Genomic DNA, 18,222 nt, shown 5'->3' with positions numbered 1-18,222 from the left:
TGTAATACTGATTTTTCAGTCAATGGCATGTTAAAATGTTTTTAAGGTCTTTTTTTTTATGTTTTGAAGAATTTCAGAAAAAAGGAGTAAAATTTTAGAGTATCTGTGAATCAAGTCTTTGGCAATGCAGTGGACAATAAGCTTCTGCATTTGGTTTGAGAGGAAAAATGAATAATTTCATAACATTTTCTTTCATCCAACAGCTTCTTTTGACTTTATGGTGGCAGTAATAGGCTAAAATAACTGTCTTTTTCTCGGGTCTTTATTATGGAATAACTTTTTCCCTGCTGACCATATTATTGCATATTTTAGCTCCCTCTAGGAAGGAATATTTCTGAGAGACTTCGGTTGATCCCAATTGTTTGCCCTTCTGCATCTCCCAAGGAGGCTGAAAACCAGCTATAAGTGACAGTCTGAGATCTTTTTTATGCTTTCAGAGTAACTGCTTAACTGTAAAAGTCAGAAGTTAAATAGGCAGTGTAACTCTCAAGCCAATATTCCTAGGCACCTGGAGATCAGACCAGTTGAGAGTCACTTTTTCAGAAAGGTTTCTTCACTCTTTCTGAAACAAGAGAGTCTTTCAACCCATTTTTCAAAGTGCTCACAGTTCCCATTTGAAGGCAAGTCAAACAATAAAAGTAGTGAGCAAAGAAAATTAATGTGTATCTGGAATACTTTAATTAAAAATAATAATTATAATGGACCCATGGTGCTCACGAGCTCCTATTTTCTTCTTATTGTTGATTGATTCTGCTAAATTTTACCCTCAGCAAATTATGTTGCTGTTCTGTTACATTTCATATTTGATTACTGAGAGATAGTGAAGCAATTTAAATGGGACTTTTAGGAAAAAATTAGACTCTGGTTTGGAATTGAAACAGTATCTGTTAAAATAAAGAAAGTTGGTTTAGTACAGTGATTATTTATAATAAAAGATTTTGCAATAAAAATCCCAAGCAAGAATTAAGTACAAGAATTAAGTAGTTGAAAGACTCTCTTGAAAACATGAAGCAAATGGTAACTTCCAGGAAATTAAAATGCAGCCTTGGTAATGACAGATTTTAAACAGAGTGATTATGGGAAACAATGGAATTATTTCTCATACAGGCTTTGCTTCTAACTGTAAGTTCTCTATTTTATTCTTTATCCTGGAATGCTGAGTTTCTTCCGAGCATGCTGTCAGCTCTACCACAAGAATCCTCTTTCTTTTAGTAGGGTAAGCTGGTTGTGCACAAGCTGTTTCAGTCTAGGAGTCTGTTCTTCATGTTCTACCAATAAAGTCAAATTGCACATAGTTTTGTTACTTGATGCACATCCTTCAGGGCAGAACAGATCTTTCTTCTCTGAATCTGTAGCTTTAGAACAAACTGTAATTTCACCTTAATTTGCAGTGATTCATATATTTCACGCTACAGTCTAGAATGATTTAGGTATAGTGGCAAGAAGAGGGGAATGACTGTTAGACTGTCTTTACCATGAAACCTTAAAAGTAAAGTATGACGCTGCAGATATTGAGGCATATGAGAGTGACAGAGTTTGCCGTCAGAGCAGCAGTCTTTAAAAGAGGATTGTGGTTCGATTGTCACAGCTTACTGAAAACAAAAGTAAAACACTCGTTTGTTTAAGGACACTGTCTTTTGTTAAGTGTTCAGTAAGACAGAGAAAGTGACTCAGAGCAAATCTGATCTAATTCTGAATATTTTCCTCCAAAACTTGAAGAGAATCCAAATAAAGTGACGGGCTTCAAGTAGTATGACCATGGTTTTTTGGTTTTTTTCTAACTTCTCTGTTCGAGAAGAGGTTGAAAGTTGTCCATGAAAGTGAATATTGTCAGAAACGTTAAAAGTCCGTACTGAAAAAACGCATTGACATTTCTCAACTTTGTACTTGGTTCTTGATATTGGACATGGACAGACTCAAGGCTATGACTAAATTAATGCATATTTTCAAAGACATTGTTTGATGTGGCATACGTCAAAAGATGTTTAGAATTTGAGCCTCATTTTCTTCATTCAGAGAGAGAGATGGCAGCGATATGCAGGACTGCTCACATGTCTTCAGGTGGTTTAGCTATGGAGTAGAGTAAGAGTGGAAAATGAGCTAGTTTTGCATACTTAAGAAAAAAGGAAAGAAGAATCAGCTTCTGTAAGGAAAAGGTGTAGCTGTGTAGTTCCACTGATACATTCCACTGAGCCAAATATATCAACTTCCTCCAGAGACTGGCAAAATAGGAACAACAAAAGCAACGCTACTCTACATTAGAACATAAGGTGACAGTGGATTCAGCTTCTGAAGAAGAGAGAAACAGAAAATAAGTCTTAAACTACAGGTAGTATACAGAATGGAAAGTTTTCATGATTAGACATGTTTATCCAATATATTATTTTGTAGCTTTCAGATGTATGTTACCGCATGAGAAACTCAATCTGTTTTCAATGCAGTTTCCAGTTTCCTTGTTTTCTGACCAAAATAGACTTCATGGAGTCTGATTGTCATATTTTGAGTATGAGATCTACAATTTGGTGGAAAGGACTTGTACAAAATAGTCAAAGAATCAAACATGCAAAATTCAAGAAATAGCTGTATCTGTCTTGCAGTTTCTCCTTTTGTTTTGCCTGAAACAAAGGCAGTATGCACATACCTAGTTGTGTTCAAATGTTATAATTCAGACCACATAAGAAAAATGGCCCATCAAATATGGAGAAAGAGCACAGGAAAAGTGTTATTTTCTGATTATGTTTTTTTAAAATAAACTGTTAGAAGAAAAAAGTTATTAAGAAACTTTTTTAGTTATTTAGAACTCCAAATAGACTTTAATTCATTTGATTTTTATAGACTAGTAGTCTTTAATCTCCATTGCAGAATCTGAAGTATACCTGTTACATACTGGTAAATTAGTTGTCAATCCCTTGGGCAGTATATTTTAATATCAGTATTATATGGTAGATTATATAAATCTTGTATATGGTATTATTAGCTTAGGCAGCTGCTGACTTAAAAAGGCCAGTTTAACAAGTCACCACTGTATTATGTTTAATTAGGTACAGTTTATATAATGAGGTGTTCAGTTCTAATGGAAAGACATGCTGTGAGCAGCACATCTGCAGGAATAACTATTACAATCAGCATTGCAGAGACCCATGGAACTGCAAATTAGACTTACTTATCTAGAAATAAATTACATCCCAATGCCTTCATAAAGCTCATTAATTAATTCCACTGGCATAAAGGTCTTTTTCTTAATTTCATGTTCCATTAGCATAATAAACACAATTTGAGTTACAACAGTATGATCAGTTTAATGGATGCTATTTATTTTAGTTTTTTATTTAAAGTCCCGGTAACATAGAATTAACATCAATATGCTGTTTGGTCCTTTATTAAAAATTCCCATAGGATAACCAGCACAGATGTTCAATACAGCATCATATATTTGCTGCATTTTATGACTTTACTAATTGGCCATATGGAAAGGTGTTGCTTGGATTTCTTCTTTTTTTTTTTCTTTTTTTTTTTTTTTTAATCTGATAAATTATATGGATTGTAATAGTCACAATTGGTTACTATGTGAAATTGGGCAGGTTAATATACACTGCATGCTGGGAGCAAAACAAGAGTCAGCAAAGGTTTTAATGTATGTGGATTCATAGTAAATAGTTACAGTGTACTTCCTGGTGTATTACAATCAGCTTCATTTATATGTAGTTCCTGACATAATTGTAATTCATGTCTAATCAGAATGAATGCTGCCAGCTATTTGTTTAGTCACAGTTACCTTATAGACAACCTGGTTGTTCCATTCAGCTTTTCTTGAGTCCCACTTTTCATGATAAACTACACTGTTTGCAACATTTGTGGTAAGATATTGTATGTTATTAGAACAAGGGGTTTCGTTATTCATCTATCTAATATGGGTTATTTTAGATGAAATCCATATCTGTGATTTTGTTAATTTGTTGTAGACTAGAAAAATGTCTTAAAAAATTTGGGTTTACCTTATATTGCCCCTTTGATGCTAAAGCCTAACTGTAATATAACCGAGCTAATTTTGTCATCAGCTTGGTGGAAATGTTTTCTAAGGCTTGTCTCATATTGTTTTTGTATTTCCTGTATTTTTGTATTTCTCCTCTCTTCATTTAGTATCAGTGACTATCTCTGCAAATATCTTCTCCTTCAGCTTTTAATGCTGCCGCCTTTCGAAAGTTACATAGTGACTGGGTAGTACTCATGCATCATCTAAACCCATCATCTGATTTTTCATGTAAAAACTGACTTCTGTCTTTACATTGTAATTCGCCTATTTCTCCCATACTTTCCAAAATCATCTGAACCTGAGTCATTTATTTTTGCTAGTGTGATTTCATTCTATGACATGACCTCAGTGATGTTCTCAGAAAGAGTTGCACCAGAGCAGATAGGGGCAGGTTGCCCTAACAGCAGTTTGTATGTCTGTTTGGGCATACACATACACAGATATATCGTCCTCAAGGTTCACATGGAAGAATTTTGCTTTAAAAAGTGCTCCGTAGCTCATTGTATTTTCTAATACTCCCAGCCTGGCACATGCCCCTACCCTTGGGATTTTTGGTTTGAGCTTGTTTTTTTTTGACAGTTCCTTCTCATATACTTAATGGCTGGAAATTTTTTGGCATTTAAACATGGATATAATCTTAAGAATGGAATTTTACCTTGAAATTTAGGGTTTTTTTGTAATTGGAAATTGTCTAGCAACATGCAGAAAAAGAACTAGCCTTTGGTATCATCCCTTGTGGGTGAGTCTGAGCTGCAGGAAACATAAAGCAGTGAAGTTGTAAGATCAGAATAATGTGTCTTGCTTTGTAAATTCTGTTTAGTGCAGATGTTCAAATGAAATTTTTAAAATGAATCACAGTTTTCAGATGTTTAAGTGTTATGGGTCCTAAGACACACGTCAGCAAAAAAAAAGATTTTGCGCTGAAGGACAAAGCTAACATTATTACACAGCTGCATTGTCTGTGAATATAATAAAGTCTTTTTGTGCACTATGTAGTTGCACTCTGTGAAGATAGAAGAGAGGTGACAATAGGGGATTGATTCTGTCCCACATTTAAGAAACAGTGACTTGAAAAGCTTGTGCATTTTCAAATTCTTACGTAGGTATTTGTTATATGGTTCAACCTGGAAATATGTGTTACCGCTTTTTGACAACAACGAGAACAAGCTGGACAAAGAGTGCCAAGTCGTGGCCTTTTGCAGGTGGTTGGGCTGGTTGTGGTTACATAGACAATCATGGACAGTCTTCTTTAGCAGTGTAAAATAAGCACTGCTCCAATTACATGGGTGAGCATAACCTTGCTCAGGTGGCAGCAAACTGCTGGAAGGGATGGCCTGAATGCATTTGGAACAGAGGGAGAGGCAGTACTTTTGGAAAACAGGGTATCAAAATGATTCAGGTGATGACAGCTCTTACTACATTGCTATAAATTGGGAGTGAAATAGGAATTTGAGCAGTAAGAATCCATGGGGACTCTGCAACCACCTGTGGAGCTCTATGTTGATTCCTTTTTGCTTTTCTATGCCTTGCTGTGAGAGCTTAAACTTATCTCTTGCTGTTAGCCTGTGTTATCAGGTTGTGTTACAAGGGCAAACATATTCTGGAAAAAATTTATCCTCAGGAAGACTGTAAAACCACATTGCTTTACACCTGGTTGTAGAGGCTTATTTCTATATTTTATTTGGATATCTGAATCTGTAATTCCAATTTACCTACAAAATTATATTCATAATGACAAGTAACTGGCATAGAAGGTTTTGGAGAATCTTGTACCTGTCAATCCCTTGATCTCACAGGACCTGAGGTATCAGCCTATATGAACATTATGATTTGTCTGGCAGTGCACTGGGCATCTGACAGCTTGGGGTTTTTCTCTCAGCTGTCTTTTTGTCACAGACACCACCATCCTATCTCCACTTCTAGCACCAGCTTTGCACTTTGCAGCTGGACCGACAGTAGTTGGCTTTGCAGGGATGAATGCCTGAAATGCACACAGCAATTTTCTTTGATCTGTTGGATTTAGATTAACAGAGAAATCTTGGGATCAGAGAGAAGAGGTTCCTCATGTTAATACTTACTCATCTGATCTCTTACTCAGTTGTATCCCAATGATGACTGGGTTTTCTTAAAATCTGAGTAGATGGAGAAAGAAAGGATAATACTCAGGGAAGAAGTCCTAAGACACAGATTGGAAGGAGGTGATTGTTTATTGAAGGGCAAAGCTATCTTTGTACTGCTGCTTTGCATACAACCCTCTCCAAGGAGGCGTTCTGATGGGGGCTCAGAAAGAATAAGGAGAAAATCTAGCACAACATGGAAATTTCTACATATAGGTTTAGTCTTCTGAAATAAAGCAACTTTTGAATATTGCTTGCTGTCTGATAGAGAAAAGTAGTAGAAAATCAAAATTAAATTGGCTTCTCACAGTGCCTGAGGCTTAGGATAGAACTTTGTGTCACTGAGGAATACAGAAAAGCATCATTTCACAGACATGGCTGGTCGTGGGAAAATTTGGCTAGGGAAGAGGCAAATTACTGTTAACTTTCACCAGACCAAACACAGTTGAGTCAGAATAAAACCCCTTTGCCACATAGACATAAATGTCATCTGAATTCAAGTGGAACTGTACTGTGTTGTCTGGTAAGCGAGGCTCTGACAAGAATATTTTTACAGAAGTTGAGAGCTTCTCCAACCTCTCAGTGATACCTAGAGACTTCTTATCTCATCAGTGTCCCAATAGCAAGTGATGGGAGATTTCTTATCAATTTAAAACAGTTTGGTGAATAAAAATGCAATTGAAATGCTTTGTAATACAGCCTTAATACAGACATTGACCAGATGCCATGTTGGTACAACAAAGTAAAGTGTTAATACAGTCAGACATGTTTCTTAAAGCCGTCCAAAGCATGTTATTTAACAGGATGTTACAGATGCTTTATTTGTGTCTGGGTGATAAATATTTAAGGAGCAGAAATATTATTTAAAAAGCTTGTAGGAGTACAGGTGTCACTTTTCAGAATAGAATCTATTACCCCTAGTAGTTTATGTCAGTGATTCTTTGAGAAATGTATGTATTTCTTTCTGCTTAGACATGCTCTTTGTAGTCTGTCCTTTACATGGTCTCCAGGACGCAATATCAAGTACCATGCTCAGGCCTTAGACTTCAGACCACAAACTGTAGGTTTCTGGTTGTTGATTTTTTTCCACACCTCTTGCCTAAAAAAGGTAGATAACTTATAGGAAAAAAAAAAATCAGAAATACATAAAGAAACTGGACTTTAACACTAATGTTGAATCCACAAGCCTTCTAACCTGTTTCATTTGTTTAAGCAGCCACTTTTAATTATAATAGGTACTGTTGCACTCAGGTAAACATTAGTGGTACTTGAAAAGAGCATCTAATAAGTGAAGGATTTGTAGAAATTCAGTATATATAGCTGAACTCCTTTGAGAAGTTGCTTTGTTCTTGTCATAGTGCTTGAAGTTAATGGGCAACTGAAATAGAATGGCTGTATGTGTCATACATTGAGTGAAGAGGACTGACTTAAAGCCATTAGCGTCCAGAAAAGAAAGACAAAGGCAGAAATTATATTGCTTCCAGATGAATCCTAACTGTTCCCCAAATTCAATGTTAGCATGACAGGCTATAGGAAGACCATTAATCGGAAGGTCAGATAGCACAATTTTAGTCAGATTTTCTTGATTGAAAAAGCACCAGGAAACTCTCTAGAATGTTACAGAATCTACAAAATACTTTTTTTTAAAAAAGTATTTAATGGTTTAATGGCTTGATGGCCTAAGTGACAATTCTACCTGTCATACTAAAAGGGAAAGTTAGCTTTCAACGCTGTGTATGGTAGAAGTGCTAGAAGAACTGAGTTATGTTGCAGTTTGAAAAAAACCAGTTAATTATTTTTTTGTTTCTTCAGAATTCTTTAATGCAGTTAAAGCATAAACCTTAAAACTCCCTTCCAGTACTACTGTTCTTGAATTGATTTAATGTCAGCTCTCAACAGCTTCTTTGCTTCTGAAGAAGTATTTTTGTAATATATCTTTATCAGCATTTTCTCTTTAACAGTTTTAAAAAATAATAATTTGATAGTTAGCTCCCCCACATTCTAATATAGATTTTTTTAATAAGCCTCATCAATCATACTTACTATAATATAATTAAGGTGCATTTCAAAACAGTCCATTCTTGACATCAAATACTAAATACAAAATAGATACTTGAATATATGCAACGTGGAAAACTCCAGTGTAGGTCATTTGTGTGTTCCTGTGAAAAACATGTCTCAAACCCTTCTCTTTGATTAGCAGATGTGTCAGCTAGAGCTTTTAGTGCTGAAATCTGTACTCAACCTCTTGTTTTTTGACTGTTGATTCCTCCCACTTCTCAAGTCATTATAACAGCCTGTGTATTTGCTGGGCATCTGTATGAAGTTGTTTTGTAGGAAGCATGGCTGTCTACTTCAGTTTGCCAGTCTTGAAATTCTGAAGTTAGACTAGTGCTGAGATGACGATGGAGAGAGAAGGAAAAACTTAAAATCCTCTTTTTGCTAACCAATAAAAGTTGCTCAGCCAAAAAACTCTGATATTTTGGCCTCATGATTAACATAAAGCAACGTTTACTCTTAGGCCTTTTGTCAGCTTTGTTCTCCTGTCACTACTTTTCATTCTTTACTTTCCTCCTGTCGGTAAATCCACATGAACAATAACGGAAAGATCATTCTGTTAATATAATTAATACTGCAATGCATCATTGCTTGAGCTGACTTATCTGCTGCTTGAAGCTTGAAAGAATGTCCACAAGTTGCGGTAAATCTGTTTCTCTGCAATGGAACAAACCCCAAATAGTGCATAGCAAGAATCATTGAGCTAGAGTCACTACAGCTCTAATTCTTGTATCCTTGGGCTCTCAGTTCATGTTGGATACCACTTGCAGTTTTGGATGAGAAATTGGACAGGCTACAATAATAAGTGGTCTAGTTAGTGCTGGCTGCAGAATAACTGCTTGTACCAAACAAACGGTGTTTTTCTGTAAGAGGGGGAAAATGCTACTGTTTTAGATTAAAACCTTTCATTTTCCCATTTTGGTTGCAGATATTTTTCTGTGCACTATGGAAGTACGGTTCTGAGGAAGGTAGAGCAGATGTGCATTCAGGCAGTGGTATTTTGCCATTTGACTAAGTGCAAGGAGAACTAGGTAACATTTTCAAGTTTGTTTTATTTAAGAGGTCAAATAAAATCATGTAATGATGCCTTTTAGCCTTGAAAATTAATTAATCTGTACTATGGGGTTTTTAATGGATAAGCTTTCTGAGACTTCTTTTCATTTTCATTGTCTTAGAATGTAAACAGTCTTCATTAGTAATTGTCTGGTTTGTAGAGACTCTGACACATTCAGGCCCAAAATAGGAAAAAAAAAAAAGCTGATGTAATTTTTACAGAAGTTCTCCTGCTAAATTTTCTTGCATATAGTGATATCATGCATTTGGGTGAGTTGTGTTCACAGTATGTACAAACACACTTTTTGAAGTGAGAGAAACTACCCTTTATGCCACTTCTAAATAACCAAGCTATTTTTTAAACTTTGCCTTAAACACGTGACTTCACTGTTCATATAGCTTGTCATGAAAAATATCAGTGTCAACTCTTCCTTTTATGCCTAGATATTATACAATTGTCAAAGAAAAAAAAATGCATTCTTCCTTTCCCTTAATATTTACCAACTTACGAGATTTTGTTGTCTGTTGGGCAATAACAGAAGGAAATAAATAACGACATAGGATGGAACTTCCAACTAACTGTAAGACTCATTGTCTTCCTTTTTATTTCTTAGGCTGTTTTCCATCAGTGCAGTGAAATGGAGTGCTATTGCCTGATATGTTGGAAACTACACTGCTTTTCACTTCTGTTTTGCTTTTTACCTTTTTCTCTTGTTTATCCTAAATAATATTATGACTTGTCCTGAAGCATTTGTCAGTTAAATGTGGCATTGTAATCAATTTTGTGAGTTTTTAAGCCAACGTGAATATCAAATTGCAGCTGAGGGCACTCATACCATACAGGGTGGGACCCATAGCAAAAACTGATGTTTGAGGAATAAATATTATATAATAGTTTTAAAGAATGGTGAGATTTCATTATGAAGTTTTGTTTAAACCGGTGGAAAATTGTCATGGATGAAGTCACACATTTGACTCACAAGAAAGACGAAACAATGCATTTTGTTTTCATCAGGCAGTGTGTTAACAAAGTTCTGTGGTAAATGTGACTACTTTAACAAACGTCCATGGCAAGGTATGTGTGCATATTTACTGCTTGTGAACAAGGTCAGAAAGAACTAACTGAGACTCCTGTTGAGTCATGAGGTTCAGAAGGGCCCCCCCCTTTCATTCTAAACTCTTCAGAGGGGAGTTTAGATGCAGCTGGATCCAGATTTAGTCCCAGACTTGGTGAATGATTTATGTCTAAAGGATTATATATGCACATCCTTTTCTTTATATCACTTAGATAAGATTTTGAAGTTTCAGTGTGCTTATTCCCAATTCACTTACCAAGTATTTAATACAATAAGGATTTTTTTAGCACTCTCCTCAGGGGCTTATCCTAATGTACACCCCATTGCTGTTCAGGAGAGCTCAATGGGCCCTGGGCTGCCCATAAATATATGGAGTAAGATGACTGAGTTGTAGTCATATTTGTATACTTACTACCAATGTAATCTTTGTGCAGATTTGGCTTGAGTAGGGCATTGACCAGCGCTGTGGTTCGTAGTGTGCCTTGCTCAAGTTAGCCTTTGCCTGTTGTGGTGCTGTGTCTCCCCTGAATCCACTTTAAGCAGGATGCAGCCATTGTTACCAAACCATCCATTAGGACCACCATTGGTGTTTATAACTTGAACAGGTTTACAGGAAACAGAGGTCAGGTTGAGGCAGAGAAGGAGAAGCAAACTGTCACAAAAAGCATGGCAACAGAACAAGATGTATGTAAGGATGTGTTCTGTTTTCATAGGATAAGATAACTGCCCTGGGCAAATAATAAACTGCAAGATATATGTCCTGATTTTAGATAATGCTTTAATGAGAGTTTATAATTTGGAAAGCACTCCAAGCCCATATATATTGCATCCAGAAAACAAGCCTGCAGGTTTCCTTGTGTTTTTCATTTTTATTCTCACGTGACAGCTTAACTTGTTACTACTTGATTATAATTAGGTACTTGATTTTCATCAACAATAATTTCTAAGTGGAGTACTTTATGTCTTTTTAAAGCAGGCTTTGCTTAATGTTATGTGATTTCAGCCAAGAACATGAATTCCTCTGCCTCAGTTTATGTTTTTATACTATGAGTTATTTACCTAACTCAAATGTAATATTCAGCATTAAATATATATATATATGTATGTGTAACTTTTTAAGCTCCTACTGATGTTAGGAGTAAATTGAACTTACCATACCATGTTACATTGACCTCTGAAATCTTGACTGAAACTGATGTTTCAGGCCTTGAAAAACCCACTGTTATCTTTTGTAACATCTCTTTTCTCTTATTAGCATAGCATGCATCTGTTTTAATTTCGTTGAACAGTTCTAATTTCAAAGTCACATGTTTGTTGAGTTTCTAACCCTGAAGAGCTACCCAGGATTAATCAAAGCTTAGTCTGTGTAGAGAGTCTTTTGATTCTCTTCCTTTTGCTGTCTTTAACAGGACATTGCCTGTCTAAGCAAAATCAATGTTAAATGCTTGTTAGAAACGTTGGGAAGTTAGCATAAAAGGACCCAAATGAGGGTCCTGGAGAAACTAGAAAACTCCTTACATTTATTTCAAGTTTTGCTTAGCATGCTGCAGTCTGACAGGGGAGTTCTGGCAGCACCCAGACATGTGCACACAGGCCTGAGTTTCATTAAACCATTTTCCATGGAAAGTAAGGGTAGTCAAAAGAAACTGAACAGTAAAGTCTTACTGGAAAATTATTACTTAAAAATTGCTTGAATACTCTGTGTATGTAAAATATATGAATTCTGATTCGTTTCCATGTATGTGCTAGAGACTGTTCGAGGCTCTTGTAAGGATACCAGTGGAAAAATGGCTCGGAGTTATAAAGAAAAAAAGCAATAGAAACCATTTCAAAGGATGTTTTAGTGAGGGAAAGGTATGAGGAGGGAAATAATTGTAAAGCCTGCCATGGGCAAGGAAATGATTTGGAAAGGAAAAGGAAAAAGAAAAAACAAATTTTGAAAAATGCATGTGGACTATTAGTGAAAAAATGTTGGCTACTCAAAAGTATGTATCTGAAAGTATGTAACTGACCCTTGAGGCCTGAACTCAGAAAGAGGTTCAGGAAAGAGAAATGGCTGTGGACTCTTCCGCTCACCCAAAAAGAACTGTATGTGGAAATCTTGTAAAAACCTCCATGTTTGCTGGCTTTGCTATTACATATACATAACTAACTTACAAACTGGGGAAGGCATGGATGTATGGCGAGTCAGTACATAACCTGGAGGTAAATCTGGTAGTCCAGAATGGGTCTTGATGATGAGAGCAGAATCACACAGAATGTGCTGAGTTGGAAGGGACCCATGAGGATCATCAAGTCCTGCTCCTGGCCCTGCACAGCACCATCCCCACCCATGTGCCCAAGAGCATTGCCCAAGCACTTGCACTCTGTCAGGCTGGTGCTGTGACCACTGCCCTGAGGAGCTGTTCCGTTGTCCAGCCACTGTCTGGGTGAAGAACCTTTTTCCAATATCCAGCCTAAACCTCCCCTGACTCAGCTTTCGGCCACTCCCTGGGGTGCTGTCACTGAGCAGAGATCAGTGCCTGCCGCTCCTCTTCCCCTCAGGAGGAAGCTGTGACTGCAGTGAGCTCTGCCCTCAGTCTCCTCCCGGCTGAACAGACCCAGGGCCCTCAGCTGCTCCTCACACGGCTTCCCCTCAAGGCCCTTCACCATCTTTGTTTCCCTCCTTTGGACGCTCTCTACTAGTTTAATGTCCTCCTTTTACTGTGGCACCCAAACCTGCCCCTGGCACTCGAGGTGAGGCTGCCCCAGCACAGAGCAGAGCAGGACAATCCCCTCCCCTCCCCTGCCCGGCTGCCAATGCTGGGCCTGATGTCCCCAGGACACGGTTGGGTCTTCCTGGCTCCCAGGGCACTGCTGATTCATATTCAACCTTCTGTTGACCACATCATTTTCCCCTTTCCAGCACTGCTTTCCAGTGTCTCATTCCCCAGCCTGTATGTACTTCTAGGATTGCCCCATTGCTGTTCTCAGAGGGTGGTGGGGAAAAGGACAGAGAGATGAAGACTGCCTGAGAAGTGCAACGCAGTACAGAAGAGGGACAGAGAGTCTCCCTTTTCTCAGAAATTTGTATCCTGAAATGCAAACCACAGCAAAACAGCCAAGGTGGTGTTTGGCAATTGAAGCTCTACATATTTCTAAGTATTATGAGTTTTGAAAGAGTTGAAAGGTTGAAAGATTTCACTTAAGTGGTCATTTGATACCGATTGCCTGGGATATGGGTTTTGTTTTGTTGTGAGGTATTCTAATTGGGCAATGGCTTAATTCCCTACCAGTAACATCTTGTGTATTTGGCTTTTTTGTATTTTTCACTGAAGTGTCTGCTTGTTGCACACACGGCGTTTTCCTTTTCCCAGAAGCCCCTGTGATATACTTATGTAGAATTTTATGTCTTCTGGTTCAGACAGCTGTGCCTGAATCCCAGCATGGAGGAGAACAGCTTTTTTCATTCCATAAGACGAGTCAGTGGGCAGTCATTATAGGAACTTTATTTGAAACATTCTGTCCTAGCCCAGCAGCAGTACTGGAACCCATGAAGTAATTTCTTAGCTTAACCAGCACTGTGTCTGTTTTATAAACAGATATATTCTTTTGGGTTAATGAAAGATTACATTCCAGGTTGTGGAAATGTGAACAATGTTACAGAACAGATATGTATGTAAGTTTAAAGTATGTGCTTTCTGAAAGGCATGGTTACAAAGTTTGCTGGATTACACAAAAAGTGATAGAAATAAATTTGGGTAATGTTTTTCATTGATTTTTTGTTTTGATTTTGTTTTTCCTGAATGAGACAAATTCATATGGATAGAAATCCCATAAGTAGTTAAAATCTTCATTTCATTTGTTGGTCTGTCCGTGCATTCATATGTGTTTTGAGAGAAAGAGCGAAAAGGCAAGAAACATTTGTACATGTGTATTTGAATATAAAGCATATTGAGCAGTGACCAAGGTGGAAAAGTTTTAAGCTACGATTTCTAAAATTGTTTGAGGCTTATCTGACACTGATGTTGAAACCTGTTATCAGTTCCTGCGGCCTTCAGAGAGAGTAGAATTAAATTAATACTGAAAGGTTTTGAAAATTAGACAAAATCTTTGCTGAACTTGAATTGAATAGCCTGACCTGGTTCTAATATGCTATTATTGAAAATCTGAGGTAAGCACAATTTTGTTAATATTCAAAACTTGTCTAAAACTTGACTATTCTTTTGTCATCTTTTGAAAATCGTGCTGCCTGCCGATGGGAGTCTGAACCTGCTTGTGCTGCTTAGAATGAGATAATTCCAGTAGTGTGCTTGTCTTATTGGAATGACTCTGGGAAAGAGCCAAACTGCTACTGAAGATGCTCAACTGCCATGCTATTGAATTGCTCTCTTGGATATATTTCTTAAAAATCTCTGCCAGCATCTCAGAAGTGAAGAATTTTAAGAGGTATAAATTACAATTTATGCAATAAATTATTCTGTTATATTAATAGCTTGCTATACAAAGTAAGCTACTTTGGGGGAATGAACTAGAGTAGTGTTTTGCTCAAGCTGTGTATTAAAGGAGAGTTATTCATAGTGCCCTTGTTTTGCCAGATTCAAACAGCTACTCAAGAATCATAGATGTTTAAACAGCCTGAAGCATTGTTTTTCCAAAAGGATGCAATGACATTCGCTCTTTTTCTCAGTGGCTTTCTTGAGACTGTTCTTATTTAGGATACTGTGTTTGGAGATATTAAAGACTTCTAATTCTAATATAAGAATTTTGATTATTTATTAGCTTGAATGTAAAGCAAAGAAAGGTGACTGGATAACAAAAGCATCCACTTCTTGGGCTGACCAGTTGATTTCAGCAGTGCTGGTTTCAGAAGTTATCAGTAAATTCTGCCAGAATTGGAATGCTGTATTTTCTTCAGCTAAGACATGTCTCTGGTGAATTGCTCAGACTGAGGTTTCAGGGCCTTGTATACTAATCTTAGGGTTCATCTAGTTTGGCTGTTTTCAGAACAGGTTAAAAGTATTGTAATCAAAGTGAAAAGCATGAACTCATAGATCTTGGTTTAGGAAAATCTCTCCCTTAATCCAGAAAAGTACACGAGGACTGATAGCATCAGTACATCTTATCTTATCCAAGATCTGAATCTTGCCCACTCTTATGTACCCTCATAAAATGTTCATATTCCTATTGACATTGCAAAGTAGGTGTCTCTTTGCAGGATTTAGACCTTATTGTAGCTGTGGAAGTTACCCTTCTCTGGATTAAATATTCTGTTTGCCTTTTTATGGCTGGCAGACTCTGAACCTAGCTGATTACAGGCAGAAGTTACACAGAGTGTTTATTTATTTACCTGTAAAATACTGTTTTGTGGTTTTAAAACTTCTATTTTTGTAATTTTTCCTTGGTATAGTTGACTGTTTATTATGTGGAAGTGTACCTAGTAGTGCTTGGTATAAAAACATGTGGATTTGTAGAGGAAGTGACATCCACTCTTATTTACTGCAGCTTTAATTTGGAAAGACCTAATATTAACAGACACATTTGTTAGAAATTGCTTCACAAATATATGTTTTTCCTATGCTGTGCTAGAATCCTCTTTTTGGATGCAAATGAAATAGGATTTAAGAAGTTTCACTCACAATTAAAGGTTCAAATTTGTGATCAGTGTTATATTCTACAGTAAAGTTCTCTAGCTGTGATATTGAAGTTTTTGAGTTAATAGTGAGTGCTCTGCCTGAGCTGACCTGAAACTGGATATACTATGGCTGAGTTTACATAGTTCTGTGTTGTGAGATTTTGCTTGGATTGTTTGGGCTGGATTTGGGATCCCTGTATTGCAATGTTGCAAACTTTTCTCCTTGTCAAAACTTCATTTTCTGTTTCATAATGTCTGTGATTTTGCTTTATCTGTTCCTTTGTTTCCTTGACTAATAAAGGGATGAGCTAGGTAATGAGCTCGTATTTTCAGTATTGTTCCCTCTTCCTTTCTCAGCATAGCAGGATACCTTACTTGCTTTTGTGGTCACTGACAAACAGATTGCTGAGCAATCCACAGCACTGCAGCTGTATTCCATCTCTACTCCTGGGGCTTTTAGACCCCGCAGTGTGCAGGCTGAATTGGTTCTTCCAGTTCAGGATCCTTCACTCATTCCTGTAGTATTTTAAGTGATTCACTACTGTATTGGAGGTTCAATAAGTATACTTAAATCCTTCCATCAGTTACTCAGAAGCATCTTATAATGTGGCAGGTACAGGTGCAAATGTCTTTGCTCTTATATAATTCCACTTACAGATCAATAACTATCTTACATATTAGAGCTATGATAGATTTCCTTGGAAAATTGCATTCACCAGTGCAGTGGGGAGTGTAGAAGGATATGAAGTAGGTGGGTTTTAATACAGAATTTTCTTTTAATAGAGAAATGATCTATTGTTTAATTCTATAATGAGATGTGTAGGCAAACAAGTTACTGCATCCATAAAGCAAAAATATGAACTAGCAGCACCATGCTGCAAACTGCAGGCCTGATTGCTCTTAACTCTAGGTAAATATAAGATAACATATTCCTCAGTAATGTGGTAACAATGGAGGAATTAGCACAGAGAAGCTGTAGTGTGTAATAACCCTCTCCAGCTTACTGAATCAGTGTGTTTACTTGTCCATATTGTAATTGTTCTCTATACCTGACTCTTTTTCTCTTGGTTTGTGATTAGGTAATTTCTCTAATGGCTCCTTGTTATTGTGGAAGAGCTGTGCAACAGCCTTTGTATTTCGCTCTGCTTCTGAAGTGTCATCAGTGTTCACATCACATTCCTTTTCTAAGCAAATAAATAATGTTTGTTAACAGTGTAATCACAGTGACTGCTGTGGTGAGCTTATTGTGGGCATAGCTTTAGGGAGAGGTTTAAGGCAACCCAGAGGGTGTTTGGGCACTGGAACAACTCCCCAGGGCAGTGGTCACAGCACCAGCCTGCCAGAGTTCAGGCACAGGGTGTGACTCTTGGGATGTCCTGTGCAGGGCCAGGAGCTGGACTTGATGATTCTCATGGGTCCCTTCCAACTCAGCATATTCCATGATTGTGTGATTCTATGCCTATCCTGCTCTGCACATTTCTTGGAGCATGTGTGATCACACCCAGAATGACACATAGGACTGGGTGTCTCTTTTTCTTCCCCCATCCAGATAATATCTAGTTGGGGCCAGCTTTCTGTTTCGACTTCTTTCATGGAAGATGTGTATTCTCATTCACAGTGCCTTTGTGCCTCCAAGGGAGATGGTTTTCCCTTGGTTTTTGAACCAGACTTTGAATTTGGGATAGAAGTGTGAGGAAGCTTGGATGTTCTGTTGGTAAGGTAAAGATCACTAGTGTAATGTGGGGTTAAGTCCTGCAATTAAACATTGATGTAGAGAGGGAGGAACAGATTCCATTCTGCTTCCAAACTTTGCTTGTATTTTTGTGGGGGCTTTCTATTCTACCCTCTAAAAATATACAGACTTCCTCACTTTGGGTCCCAGCCCCAAATTATTCTGGGCATTTTTCAGGTGCACAGTTATGGGCATACACATGCAACATGTGAGATTTTGTGAAAAAGTGTTCATAAAACTTAGGCAGTATTGCATGTGTGTATGTAAATTGTATAGATTTTGAATCCAAGTGATATACAAATTGTCACTGAATGGGTTGCAGAACCTCCTGTCATTTATTTTCATAGCTAATGGCTTTTTTTATATTCCATTTTCTGCAAGTTTTCATTAAGCAGTGCATGTAAAGTGCTTCAACTTGACTTTGATGCGCATTCGGTATCAGAAGGAAAGATCAGGCCTTTTATCTCTAAACTACAGATCAATTACCTTTCTAAACACTTACCTCATAATTTTCCTTTAAATAAAAAAGAAAAAAAAAA

General features: G+C 37.3%; 1 long non-coding RNA gene across 18 annotated transcripts in view; it reads left to right on the top strand.

The window, feature by feature from the left end:
* The window catches only part of LOC120756252 (uncharacterized), a 505,318-nt gene that overhangs the window by 69,546 nt on the left and 417,550 nt on the right, over positions 1-18,222 (top strand). The gene's annotated exons all lie outside the window — the stretch shown is intronic.

The sequence above is a fragment of the Hirundo rustica genome, chromosome 9 (genome assembly GCF_015227805.2).
Source record: "Hirundo rustica isolate bHirRus1 chromosome 9, bHirRus1.pri.v3, whole genome shotgun sequence".
In the NCBI taxonomy this organism is placed as follows: Eukaryota; Metazoa; Chordata; class Aves; order Passeriformes; family Hirundinidae; genus Hirundo; species Hirundo rustica.
The sequence above is the reverse complement of the archived record's forward strand: the minus strand, read 5'-3'. Positions and strand labels throughout refer to the sequence as shown.